Source organism: Suncus etruscus, chromosome 4 (assembly GCF_024139225.1).
Source record: "Suncus etruscus isolate mSunEtr1 chromosome 4, mSunEtr1.pri.cur, whole genome shotgun sequence".
Classification (NCBI taxonomy): Eukaryota; Metazoa; Chordata; class Mammalia; order Eulipotyphla; family Soricidae; genus Suncus; species Suncus etruscus.
This window is the reverse complement of record NC_064851.1, coordinates 160,520,917-160,534,607: the sequence shown is the minus strand read 5'-3', so window position 1 is coordinate 160,534,607 and position 13,691 is coordinate 160,520,917. Positions and strand designations below refer to the sequence as shown.

At 39.7% G+C, this 13,691-nt stretch overlaps 1 protein-coding gene and 1 non-coding gene across 2 annotated transcripts in view; one reads left to right on the top strand and one right to left on the bottom strand.

Annotated features, from left to right (window-relative positions):
- Positions 1–13,691, top strand: part of SNCAIP (synuclein alpha interacting protein) — a 101,589-nt gene that overhangs the window by 30,263 nt on the left and 57,635 nt on the right.
- On the bottom strand, positions 8,262–8,368 carry LOC126008412 (U6 spliceosomal RNA). The gene has a single exon (XR_007495745.1). It is a non-coding gene; the product is annotated as a U6 spliceosomal RNA (small nuclear RNA).

Sequence of the window (13,691 nt, the reverse complement as noted above, 5' to 3'; positions counted from 1 at the left end):
ATTTCTGTAAATTCCATTTGTATGGAATTTCTCATATTCTGTAGCAGTTCTTCTCTTAGTTGGTTGATTTTTTCATCCATGGTTTTCTTGTACTCGCTGGCAAGTGTTTCTTTCATTTCGTTTACCATGATTTGCTTTTCTTTTCTCATGGCTGTTTTCAGATCTTCATCTCTTGGATCTGTTCGCTTTGGTGGACTTGGAAACTTGTTTAGGTTTCCTTCCATATCTCCAGATGTTAGGGTCTTCCTTGGTTTACCCATATTTCTTTGCAATTCTTGGTGTTGCCTGGTTTGCAGGGCCTTTCGATTAGAGCTCACTTTTGCCACCCGTCTAGTTTGATATAGGTATTTCTGGCTTGTTTGGTATTTTGCTTCCAATTTAATGGGCTCTTAATTATTTAAGAAATGTGGGTGTTAGGTCTGAGCTGGTTAGACCTATATGCTGTGTTAGGTTATATTCGCGAGAACACGATAGCGTTCGGGCAGTCGGCATGTGTGGGCGGGGCTTCCCTACCTGGTGCAGGCGGGGAAAACCAAGCAGAGGAGGGCTGGCACGTTCATGGATGGGCGGGGGCTAGATTTTATTTTTTTTAACCTCCATCCAATGCTCCAGGCTGGGGACCAGAAATTCTCAACTCTGACAGTTCCATGCTCAGGCCTGGTGAAGCAGTGTCTTTGGTTAGAAGTGTTACTATCTCCAGGATCTTGCAGTCCCAGGACCAAACTCAGTATTACAATATGCAAGGCATGTGCCCCATCCCTTTGAGCCCATGTTTTTAATGGAAGAGCTATTTCTAGCTCCTTATATTTCTTTCTTTTTGTGGGGGAAGGGTTGGGCCTCACCTGGCAGTGCTCAGGTGTTACTCCTGGCTCTGCACTCAGAAATCGCTCCTGGCAGGCTTGGGGACCATAAGGGATGCAAGGTGTTGAACCCGGGTCCATTCCAGGTCAGCCATGTGCAAGGCAAAAGCCCTACCACTGTGCTATCAGTTCAGCCTCTACGTCTTTCTTTTCAAATAGCTATGTTTGAGGAACAAAGTGATAGTCGAGCAGGTAGGGCACTTACATAGCACATGGTCAATCCATGTTCAGTCCCTGGCACCTGATACAGTCTCCTGTGCCTGCCAAGAGTGATTCCTGAACATAGAGCTGAATAAACCCTGAACACCACTTGGTGTGACCTGAAAACAAAACAAGAGAATTTAATAAGTATCTTTGTTTGAAAGATTGGTGATAAATAATGGGATGTGGATTAAGATTTGTCTATCTTGGGGCCAGAGAGATAGCATGAAGAAAGCCGTTTGCCTTGCATGCAGAAGGTCAGTGGTTCGAATCCCATCATCCCATATGGTCCCCCAAGCCTGCAAGGAGCAATTTCTGAGCGTAGAGTCAGGAGTAACCCCTGAGTGCTGCCGGGTGTGATCCAAGAACCAAAAACAAAACAAAACAAAAAAAAAAACACAAAAAAAAAAACCCAAAAGAAGATTTTTCTATCAGTGCAGTTTGGTTTACTGCTGCACTGTCTATCTTTGTGCTGGACCCACAAATATGGTTCAGGTGGATGGACAAATGAGAGAAGAGGTGAAAAGGAGACTTGTTTCTATGAGGTGAGGGTCTTGAGGTTTGTATGACCTGTACTGTGTCTCTCCTCACTGGGTTTCACACCTTGACTCTTTGTTTATCTTCATTTTCATCTGCACCTTCAATCTCTTTGTCTTTGTAGGCTTGTTACCCATATCATATAAACAAAGGTAAGTGGGAGTGAATCATTGGGACTGATATCCAATCTTAAAAAATTAAGCAAAGGGATGTCTTCTCCCCTAGTGGCTCCCACCTAGTTTTTCTGTTTCTATTCCAGTCTCGAATCAGCTTTAAAGAGCTGGGACCCCTCCTCTCCAGCACCCTACCTTCCTTTCTCAGCCCTCCAGGGAAGGTCAGGACTTTCAGACTCACAGTGCAGCCTCTGCTCCTCATTCTTGGCTGCTCCCACATTCTTCATGACTGTGAACCATTCCTCTCTTGGCTCAGTGAGTCCTCCTCACTCCTCATTTATCTACCAACACCCTGACATGCTTCTGCTCTCTTAGGCAGCTCCTCCTCCTCCTTCTGGAGGAGAACCAAGTGTGACAGAAGACTTCAGTAGGACTCTGGCTCCTTTCAGCCGTATCATTCTGGGTGGATGACATTTCAATCCCTCCATCCTAGAGCAGCTTCTATGACCTGTGGCCTTTTATTCCTTGCCCTACCCTCCTCCTCTTTAATGGCCCACCTGAATCCATGTCCTGAGGTAATTCTGGAGCGAAGTTTTGAATCCTCCTCCCCAATTAGTTCTTTTCCCCTTCTTATTAAGGGGTCCTCAGTTTACTGAAACATTCACTCACCGATTGAAGTCAGTTCTCTCTCTGTCTCTTTCTCTCTGCCTCTCTCTGTCTCTGTCTCTCTTTCCTCTCTCACCTCCCCTACAATACCATCCCTACAAGTGTATGCTAGATGCTATGTGTCTTTTGCTCAAGCAAATCCTCATCTGTCTTCTCCAATCTCCAAAACTTCTGGCCAGCCTTTCCCTCTCTTCCACTGGGTTAACACACATCCCATGAGCAATCCTAAACAAGCTTATGTAAGATTAAAAAACAATAGCAACATTTTTCTATGAAGGAAGGAAGGAAGGAAGGAAGGAAGGAAGGAAGGAAGGAAGGAAGGAAGGAAGGAAGGAAGGAAGGAAGGAAGGAAGGAAGGAAGGAAGGAAGGAGGGAGAGAGTAGGAGAGGGAGGGAGGGAGAGAGGGGAGGGAGGGAAAAAAGTAATAAGAAAGAAAAGAAGAGAAAGAAAGAGAAATAAGCCAGCAGAGCCCAATATTTCCTAATAAGTAGGACAAGAATATGTTCCCAGACACAAAGCAGATCATTTTAATTCTCTGTGAAATACACACACACACACACACACACACACACACACACACTTGCCTTTCAGGAATACTCTTTTGGTTCAGATATAAACCTGTCTTCTGGTGTGCCTGATGCAGCCCCCAAAAGATTTGGGACACATCTGCCTCTCTCAACTGCCTCTTCCTGTGCTTTTGCCCCAGTTTGTTCTGCTCAGAATATCTGCCAACTTCTCTCCTGCTTGATATATGGGGGCAGGGGTTTCCTTTTACCCATCACTTTGCAAAATGAATGACCATTTCTCCTTTTGAATTCTGATGCCATTGGCTTCCTTTCATTCTCAGGCCTTCACTTCAGTGTCACTTCCATAAAGAAATGCCTATCTCTTCTTTCGCCCATTGTCTCCTTGTTTCCATCAAATTGCTTGACACTTTATCATTTCTAGATCCACTCCCTAGACTTGCTTTACCCTTGGATGGTGCATGAGGACAGATATGTTTACCTGTTTCATTCACCTTTGCTCCTCTGCAGCCCTGCACATAGAAGGCATTCAACAAAGGTCTATGGAATGAATGGACCTTAGTCCTGGATACTGCATTAGCATCTTGTCAATGATTTTGAGACTCTGGGCAAGTTTTATATCAATTCTGTACATGAAAATTAAGTTAGAAAGAAATCACCATCTTTTGCCAATAGGAAGAATTGGCAAACATTAAAGAATCCCCGAGATAAGATGAGTCTACATTGAGACTAATTTCACTAGCCAAAACAAAGAAGAGGCATCATTCTGTTTAAGTGTAAGAAAATTATTATTGGAGTCAATGACAATTGAGTGGACTGAGCATATATTTTGCACATGGGAAGCCCAGACTGATTTTCTAGCACTGCATGTTCCCCTGAACACCACTAGGAACTACTCCAGAGTAGAGAGCAAGGAATAGGCCCCAGAGAACTGGTGGATGTGTCCCCTCGAATTTTTATTAAAGCTCAGTTTTTTCTAACTTTGCTCCCACACCAAAGCCTCATAATCTGAAGATTCTAGTCCTATAGGAAACAAGGGTTTGGGATATAGGTTCTGATGAAGTTTAAATGATTACAACCAGTTCTTTTCACCATACCTACAGTTTCATTGGCTCCATGTGAGTCAAATCAAGAAAATGGAGTGAAACATTTGGAGAAGAATTTTAAGCTTGAGCAGGAAGGTGTGGTGCAAAGGAAACTGGGGTCACAGATGCTGGTCCTGGCTGAAAAGCCAGCACATTCTGTCTTCTTCCACCAAACACTTTAGGGCTCCTTTGAATCCACATGAGAGCAACGGAAGCCCCAATTCATTGCTGCAAACACACTACATCACACACTTGCCTTGTTGCTTTTTTTTTGTCTTAAGAGCATTTATTTATTTTATTTTTTATATTAATAATTTTTATTTTGACCAAAGTGAATTACAAATAATGCACAGTAGTATTTCAAGTACATAGTGACATTGAATCAGGGGCATTCCCACCAACAATGTTGTCCCCCCTCCACCCCTGTTCCCAGCCTGCATCCTATATCACCCCTCCTTTGCCTCCCAGGCTGCTAGTACAAGTGGTCCCTTCTGTGTCTAGCCTGTTGTAGATTGGGTATCATTTCTGTTGTAGTTGGCTTCGGATTTGGTGTTCAAGTCTGATCATTTTTTATTTCTACTCAATGTTCATGACTGTTTGGTCTTGGTGCCCTCCATTATTTCCCCCTAAATTTGAGTGGCAGAACAAGGTGGTTCCAATTACGTATTTCTGTTTGAAGGTAAGAGAAAAAAAGAAAAAAAAGAAGAGAAAAAAAGAAAAAACGGGGGGGGGGGGGCAAAAATTCAAATGAGCAAAAAAAAATGTAAGGGGTCCTTCTAGAGACTATAAATCTCATTTTAAGAAAAAAAGGGAGAAAAGAAGGAAAACATAAAAATAATACAAGAAAAATCAAACCCAAAATAAAACAAAACAAAACAAACAAATAAAAAACTTTCGAAGCATCACAGCAATACTGACAACAGCCGAACACTAACCACGGTCCTGAAATAGAGACGAATCAAAGCACAGGTTAAAAAAAAAAAAAAGGGAAAGAAGAGCAAAGAAAATGAAAAGAGAAAAAAACCCACAGGCAACAACCTTTAAAAATAAAATTAAAGAAAAAAAAAAAGAATTTAATTAGTGCTTTTTTTTTTTTTTTTTTTTTTTTTTTTTGCATAGGCACAGTAAAAATTGCGGAGATTAGAAAGGGAATTCTCCTGGCCTAAGATATATAGGGTTCCTCCGCCCTTGAAGTATACTGTCATGGATATAACTACAGCTCCATACTTGCTTTTACTCTCCTAGATCCTTTCGTTTATAGGAACAGAGGTTTGATTTTTGTTTTCTTTGTTTTGTTTTTGGTGGTGGAGGCCATCCCTGGCTGAGCTCAAAACTTACTTTCAGCTCTGGGATCCCTCCTAGTGGGCTCACAGGACATGTCGGATGCCGTGGATCAAACCTAGGTCAGCAAACAACCTACCCATTGTACTATTGCTCCAGCCCCAGAAATACAACATTTTATGCTGATAGGGGAGATAAGGCTGATTTTTTTAAGTACCTCGTGGAGGAAATTTTATGAGAATTCCCATTAGGAAATATCACTTGGAGAAACGGTAAAAGCACATGGAAGTCTTTTCGTGGTGTTTGGAATCAGGCCTAGGGTGAGGAGGACAGAAGCATGTGGCTCCAGTTCCTCTCCTCAGGCAGAGCCTGTCCCAAGCCAGCTGAGACCCTCCCACACATGCCCTGGGTGCCTGTCCAAGCACAGAACCATGCTTAGCCAGCCTGTGTGTTGGGGGACGTGTTTCCCCTTTCCAAGAGAAAGACAAGGCTGCTGGCCAGAGCATCCTCTTCCTCCCAAACCCATTCTCACACCGGAGTCTTTCAGGCACGTTCCTCACAAGATTGGAGTAGGCTTCACAGAGTTTCTCATGGAAAACAGAATTCATGGCACATTTAGCCAAAAAACAGCCAGGGAGCATTTTTGTCTCCCTACAAATATACCCCATTTTCTTTCTCTAAATATCTAAAGCTGTTTTTCTGAAGTGGCTCCAGAACTTCATGTTTGGAAGTAGGATAAAGTAGTATGGGGGGGGGGGGAGCCATCAGTTGCAGAGGGGGTGTGGAAGGTGGGAGATCAGGGTTTTACAGGCCCCCTCACCCACCTCCATCTGTTTCTGCTTCTCTCCTACCAAGGAGCAGGGCTTGGTGTGTTTTGTCCCAAATTTCGGGTCAATGCTGTAAAACATCGCCACCTTCAGTTAGAACTGATAAATGTGGACTTTTTTTTTTTTTTAAAACTCATCACAGAGCTTGCCAATACTGTCCAGAAGCCCCACTGAGTAAACTTTACTTTTCCAACCTTCTCTGCTCCATAGCTTTTCACTGTCTCCACTCTCCATATATATCTCACTACCATCCAGCTCAGAAAGGAGGTGGAATACTGAATGGACAAATAAGCTTGAAGTGAATATTACCCTCAAATTTCCAACAAATAATCTTGAAGTGAACATTACCCTCAAATTTCATATATTTTTTTTTGCTAATTTGTGAGAGGAGGCAGCATACTTTTCAGATGACTGAATAATCACGTGCTTTTTGCTAACCCATCAATTGCTGTTTCGCCAGGAACTGGACTCTCGAAGCCAGAAGGTTTTAAATTGTCAAAATATTGAGACTGATTCCATAATTGAATCTGCCTCTTGGTAAAGAAGTGTCCTTTTGAAACAAGGCAGTTCAACCCTGAATCTATGTATAAGCCTTTGTGCAACAAAGAAGGGGCAAAATTAGGGGATAGCATTAGGTGAGTTGATCTGGGCAAAACTGGGAACAGTGAACCACAAACATCACACTTGGGACAGCTACTTGGTGACCACTTCATGTCAGGAAGCTTAGAACCAGATCAGGGAAATAGTTTGTAATAGAATTTTAACATCTTAATATAAGTTGTTGGTTGATTTTTAAGAAATGTTTAATAAGGTAAGTCTCCTTACCCTTCCTGTAGTCTGACAAGACCCTTAAGAAAGTATCTAGGGCATCAATGAAGGGGATAAGCAAGCAACTCCAGGAGAACTTTCTATACATATATACATTCTAACTTTCTATAAATATGCACATTTACACTTCTCAACAGTATGGACCACCAGAAACAGTGCAAGCCTAGAGTTAACTCAGCCTTTTTGAGAAACCAAGTTATAGTCTTGTCTCCAAAGATGGTAGGAGAACACATTCAGAAAAGTTCTCACTCAGATTTCATGCCCTCCCTCATATTGCCAGGTCAAGGTTCAAGTCATCTGCCACCATTTTGTTTTTATTGTTGCTCTTGTTTTTTTTAATTTTATTTTATTGAATCCATTGTGATTTACAAAGTCCTTCAATCCTACCACTGGTGTCAACCTCTCTCCCACCAATATTCCCAGAGTGCAAAGCATACAGCCTGAAGTATAAAAGGTCCATTTTAAGTTTAGATTATTAAAGTGTGGGTTGCCTGGTTCCACTGTTGTTGACTTTGGCTTGGATATTTAGTTCTGTCCTTTTATAACTCCACCAATGCACCTGAGACCACTTAATCCCTAGTCCCCATCCATTTTTATTTGTGTTTCTCCACTCAGTTATTTAAAAATAATTATTTTATTTAAGCACAGTGGTTACAGAAATGTTAGTGGTTGGTTTTCGGTCATCCAATGTACATCATCCTTTACCAGTGTAACTTTCCCACCACCAAAGTTCCCTCCTCCACAACCCCCTGCCTTTAGGACAGGCATTCTATTTCTTTCTCACACTACCATTGTCATAGTAATTGTTAGTGCAGTTATTTCTCTAACTGCACTCACCACTTTCTGTGGTAAGCTTCATATCATGGGCTGGTACTTCTGGCCCTCATCTCTATTGTCTCTAGTTATTATTCTTATACTATCTTTTATTTTTCTTAAATATAACCGATGAGTGAGACTATCCTGTGTCTATCTCTCACCTTTGGACTTATTCACTCAGTATAATAGTCTCCATATCCATCCATGTATAGGCAAATTTCATGACTTCATTTTTCCTAACAGCTATGTAGTATTCCATTGTGTAGATATACCAGAATTTCTTTCTTTCTTTCTTTCTTTTTGGTTTTTGGGTCACACCCAGCAGTGCTCAGGGGTTACTCCTGGCTCTATGCTCAGAAATCGCCCCTGGCAGGCACAGGGAACCATACGGGATGCCAGGACTCGAACCACCGTCCTTCATGCCTTACCTCCATGCTATCTCTCCAGCTCCTACCAGAATTTTTTTAGCTACATTTTTTGTCAGGAACCTGTTGGTTTGTTTTTCTTTTTCTTTTTCTATTTTTTAAATATGGAACGCTTCACGAATTTGCATGTCATTCTTGCGCAGGGGCCATGCTAATCTTCTCTGTATCGTTCCAATTTTAGTATATGTGCTGCTGAAGCTAGCACTGGTTTGTTTTTCTTTTCCAGATTCTGGCAATTATAAATAGTGCTACAATGAACATAGGAGTGCAGAGGGCAATTTTGTATTGTGTTTTTGTATCCCTAGGGTAATATCCCTAGGAGTGGTATTGCTGCATCATATGGGAGCTCAATATCCAGTTTTTTGAGCAATATTCATATGTTTTACAGATAGCATTCCCATCAGCAGAGAGAGGTCTTTTCTCTCCATATCCACGCCAACACTGGTTGTTCTTGGTTTTTTGTTTCTGTTTTTTTGTGATGTGTGCCAGCCTCTGTGGCATGAGATGATACCTCATTATTGTTTTGATTTGCAGCTCCCCAATGATTAGTGATATGAAACAATTTTTCATGTGCCTTTGAGGTTGCTCTTGTTTTTTGCCCACCCGAGCTATTCTCAGAGCTTAGAACTGTCTCTCTGCTGAGATATCATTCCTGGCAGGGTTCAGATTCATGGAATAATGGGGATCAAAAAAAGATCAGCCTCATTTAAAGCAAGATCCTGATCCATAGTGCTATTTCTCTGACCTTACCCATCACTTCTTACAGAACCTTCCATGTTTGCAATAAGGGCCCATCAGTCCCTCACATTCAATAAAAGAAATTTTCGACTCTGCTATTAGTTCTTCTGGTTTTACATAGCTTTTCTCTACTGCTATAAAATAAAAACAGAACAATTGACTTTTGGGAGAGTTTGAAAGTGACTACATTAAAATGGGCTATAGCTTGGGAGTATTGTTTTATTATTTTGTATTGTTAAAGACATTTATAAACATGCATAGCTAAATCCATACCTGTGTTTATAATGAAATAAAAATTCATTTTACTTCAAAATAAATAGTAGTAGATCCCAAAGACATGCCTCCTTTATTCTCTTGATGCCTAAAATTAATGTCTAATAGAGACATATTAACTCCATATTTAGAAGTAAAATAAATGGACAGTTTGGGACCAACGTTGATGTTTAGTCTTGAAAATTAGATCCACCATTGCAACACCAAACTGTACATTATCTTCCTAAGAAAATACTAATTTATCAGTCCTAAGAGCCAAAGAGTTTTTCTGTGTCAGCAATCAGCTTAGCCTCATAATTACAAATTTGTGTGGATCTATTGAAAGACATGGATCCAGAAGAATTATAGTGTTTCATACTGAGTCATTCAGAATAAAAAGCCCTGTTATTTGCAGACATTCCATGCAGTCAGAGAAATTAAGAAGTGTACTAGGTCTTAGCAATCATGCAGTCTGATTTCTTTATTATACAGATGAGGAAATCAAGATGCATTGTAGGAAATCTAGTAAAATATTTCAGTATGCAGTGCTCCCTCTATATGTCTGAAAATATTTGATAACTCATTAACTCCATCTTTGGAATACTCAACATAGTTAGGCATGCCCCAAATGTGACAGAAATGACCCATTTTTGATCACAGATTTATCTTGATTGATTCTAATTTGCCTCTTTGGTCTAGCTACAAAATTTACCATACTTATAGACCTATTTCCCCCTCCTCAGTGTTTCCCCTGAAAATATATTTTTTCTAAACAAAAAGAAAATGTCCCTTACCCCAAATTGTTTCCTAGATCTGGATGTTTCTCATGCCCATGGCGTATAAGTGACCTCATCCACTTTGGGAAAGACGAGTCTAACATATTCCCTCCTTCTTTTTTCCTCTTTCCCACTCCCTTTTCTAATCCCTTCCCTACTTCCCTCCTCTCTTCATTTATTCACTCATTCAAATACTTTAGCTGCTGAGGGTCAGTATCTTTTAGAGAGTAGGATGCACAATAGATTCAAAAACAAACGTTGCTTTTAAGAAAGTTTCAGCAGAGGAAGTGAGACAAACACAAGAACATTGATAGTCACAACAGAGCCTTCTTCTAAGGTCTGACTCTAAGTCTAGGCATTATCAGGAGTTTGGACTTCAAAAGCAACTACATTATGAGAGAGTTAGAGCTATTGCCTCCAAGAAGTCAGAACTGAGAGTAGTTATCTCATAAGGACCTCCATTTATGCAGAAAAGAAAATTCACCTAACTGATGCAAAGGAAATTCTCTCAAAGGCAGCATCAATGAAGAATGTGGGAAATATGCACAGGTAAAAAGTGTTGTACAATATATGACTGAGAATCTATCATGAACAACTTTGTAACTGGGGGGAGGGGAAATGTGTTATGAAACCTTGTAAATGACAGTGTTTAAATAAAGTCATTTTTCAATATAAAAGAGTGTTTTTCCAGATAGGGTGGGTTTAGCATTGAAGTGGTCTGGGACTACTGAACAGGTAAATGAAAAAAAAAAAATACAAGGAAGCCAGACATACAGTACTGTGAGGAGGGCATATCTTGTGCATGTAACCAACCCATGTTTGATCCCTAATACCAATATGGTCTCCCAAACACTATCAAGATTGACCCCTGAGTGCAGAGCAGGATTAAGCCTTAAATGCAACTGGCTATGTCACAGAACTTTTAAAAAAGTTTTTATTTGAGAAAGGAGCACAACTGGCTGTGCTCATGTCATATGTCTGTTTTGGGCTCATTGATCTTGGCGATACTTATATACCATTACACAGCACTGTTAGATGTTTATAAGACATATGAAACTGGAGCTCAAACACAGATTTACTGCATGCCACTAAAGTGTCTTACCCACTGTACCATCTCTCCATAAAATTTTTCAAGAGAAAGTAAATGAATTTTACTTACAACATTTAAAAACAAATAGCTACTCTCCTGAAATCTAGGGATCTCTTAATAAAAAGTTATTTATTTATTTATTTATTTATTTTGCTTTGCATTTTAACTGCTTATACTCTTCGTATGATTATATAAAAGTTTACTTTATTCAAAATTATTGAGATGGACAATGTTCTAAGAAGATAAAAACGTTCACTTTATTTTGATGTTTACGACATCACATCCACATCTCAGTCTCCTTTCATGCAATTTAGTGGTCTTCCACCACTTGTTAACCTCAGTTCTCCTATCACTCCTTGGAAACACATCAAAGAGTGTATTTCCATTATTTTGTTTCTTTAGTTCCACATGTGAGTGAAATCAGTATTTATCATTCTGCTTCTGACTTAATTTCACTTACATGATCCCATACCATTCTATTTATGTTGCAGCAAGATCTTTATCTTATAGCTAAGTAGTAATGTATTATTTATGTACCACATTCTTAATCACTCACCTGTTGTTGGATATTTTAAGTTTTAAAAAATCTTGTCTATTGTAAATCACTTCACAATGAATATAGGCATGCATGTATATTTTCAGATTGGTATATTTTTGTTTTTCAGATAGATAGCTAGGCGTAGATTTGGCAAATTATTTGTTTTTCTTTTTTCCCCTACCCCCCAATGTTTTTCTTAATGAATTATTTAAAGACCATGTATTATGTAGTTGCATTTAACACATTTATTTCAAGACTAATCTTGCCACAAATATAAAATTTCCTTCATCATTGTTCCTGGATTCCCATTCATAAGCCTACACCCTTGACAGGCATAAAATAACAAAATTTATATTGCCTTGTTTGCTTTTTTTCTTTTTTTGCTTTTGTTTTGTTTTTGTTTCTAGGCCACACCCGATGGTGCTCTGGATCTGAGCTCAGAAATCACTCCTGACAGACTAGGGGGACCATATGGGTTGCCAGGAATCGAATCCTGGTCTGTCCTGGCTCAGCTGCATGCAAGGCAAATGCCCTACTGCTGTGCTATCACTCTGGCCCCATATATTGCTTTTTAAACACTTAAGTGGTAATGACAATTTTTACAAATATAGCAATACAAAAATTTGTGCAAATTAGTGTTTATCACAATGAGATCTGATAGTTTTATTTTTTAATATGTATAGTCTTTTTTCCCTAAACACTGAACTACTTTATATTCCAAACAATGGTGTGCAAGGTTTCCCTTTACTCCATACCCATAGCAATAAGCAGCTTGCTTTTAGTTACATTTTTTTTTTTTTTTTTGGTTTTTGGGCCACACCCTGTGACGCTCAGGGGTTACTCCTGGCTATGCGCTCAGAAGTTGCTCCTGGCTTCTTGGGGGACCATATGGGACGCCGGGGGATCAAACCTCGGTCCGTCCTAGGCTAGCGCAGGCAAGGCAGGCACCTTACCTCCAGCGCCACCGCCTGGCCCCTAGTTACATATTTAAAAAAAAATGTTTTATTGAAATTATTGTGATTTACAAAGTCCTTCAGGACAGCTGGGTGGTTCAAATCCTAGCATCCCGTCTGGTCCTCTGTGCCTGCCAGTAGTGATTTCTGAGCACAGAGCCAGGAGCAACCCCTGAATGCTGCCAGGTGTGATCCAAAAACAAACAAACAGAAAACAAAACAACAATAACAAAAAACAAGGATTTCAAGATTAAAATGGGAAATATTGGTGCATTATTTTCAGAAAATACATTCAACTTCAGAATCTTCTATATAGTTAATTATAGTCCAGGTTGTTTGTCAGTTTGTTTGTTTTTCATTTATTCTACAAATAGAATTGGGGGATAAAGAAAACTTTTGGAGGTGAAGATTCTGAGGATTTACTCAGTGGAAAACTGTGCTTTGCATGCATTTGATAGTATTTATATAATTATATATAATTTTCATGTGTAATTGTTGCAACAGAAAAGGGTGTTGGGATAAAAAATTAAGAGTGATTTTTTGGGGGGTTCGGGCACCCAGTGATGCTCAGGAGTCACTCCTGGCTATGTGCTCAGAAATTGCCCCTAGATTGGGGGACCATATGGGACACCAGGGATCAAACCAAGGTTCATCCTGGGTCAGCCATGTGCAAGGCAAGAGCCCCACCAATGTGCCACCACTCTGGCCTCAAGAGTAAAATTTTTATTGAATTTTAAAATTGGAAATAAAATATTTCCAAATATTAATAGTTTTCTTCTGAAGATACACATTCACCCAGCTTAGAAGTAATACACTGAGCTATTTCTTTTGTGTGTACAAAAAAATAAAATAAAATAAAGCCTATATGACACAAGTCTTTGATGTAGTAATCTTAGGCACATTCTGGTAAAGACCTGTTAAACAAGCTATTTTTCCTCAGCAGGAATTTCCCTCAGTATTCAGAATCACAGACTAAAAAGCATGGATTTTATTCAGCCTAAAAAATAAAAGAAATATAGGTTTTTGAATAAGCCAACAGACAACAAACCCAATATCGAAGTCCCTTCTTCAATTTCTAGACCCTTCTGTGAAAAGAAGTGTTTTCATAAGACTTAGACAGAATCTATTTCCATAGAATATTCTTAATGGCTCCTGTCAGAACAAAACAGCTGGAGAGCATC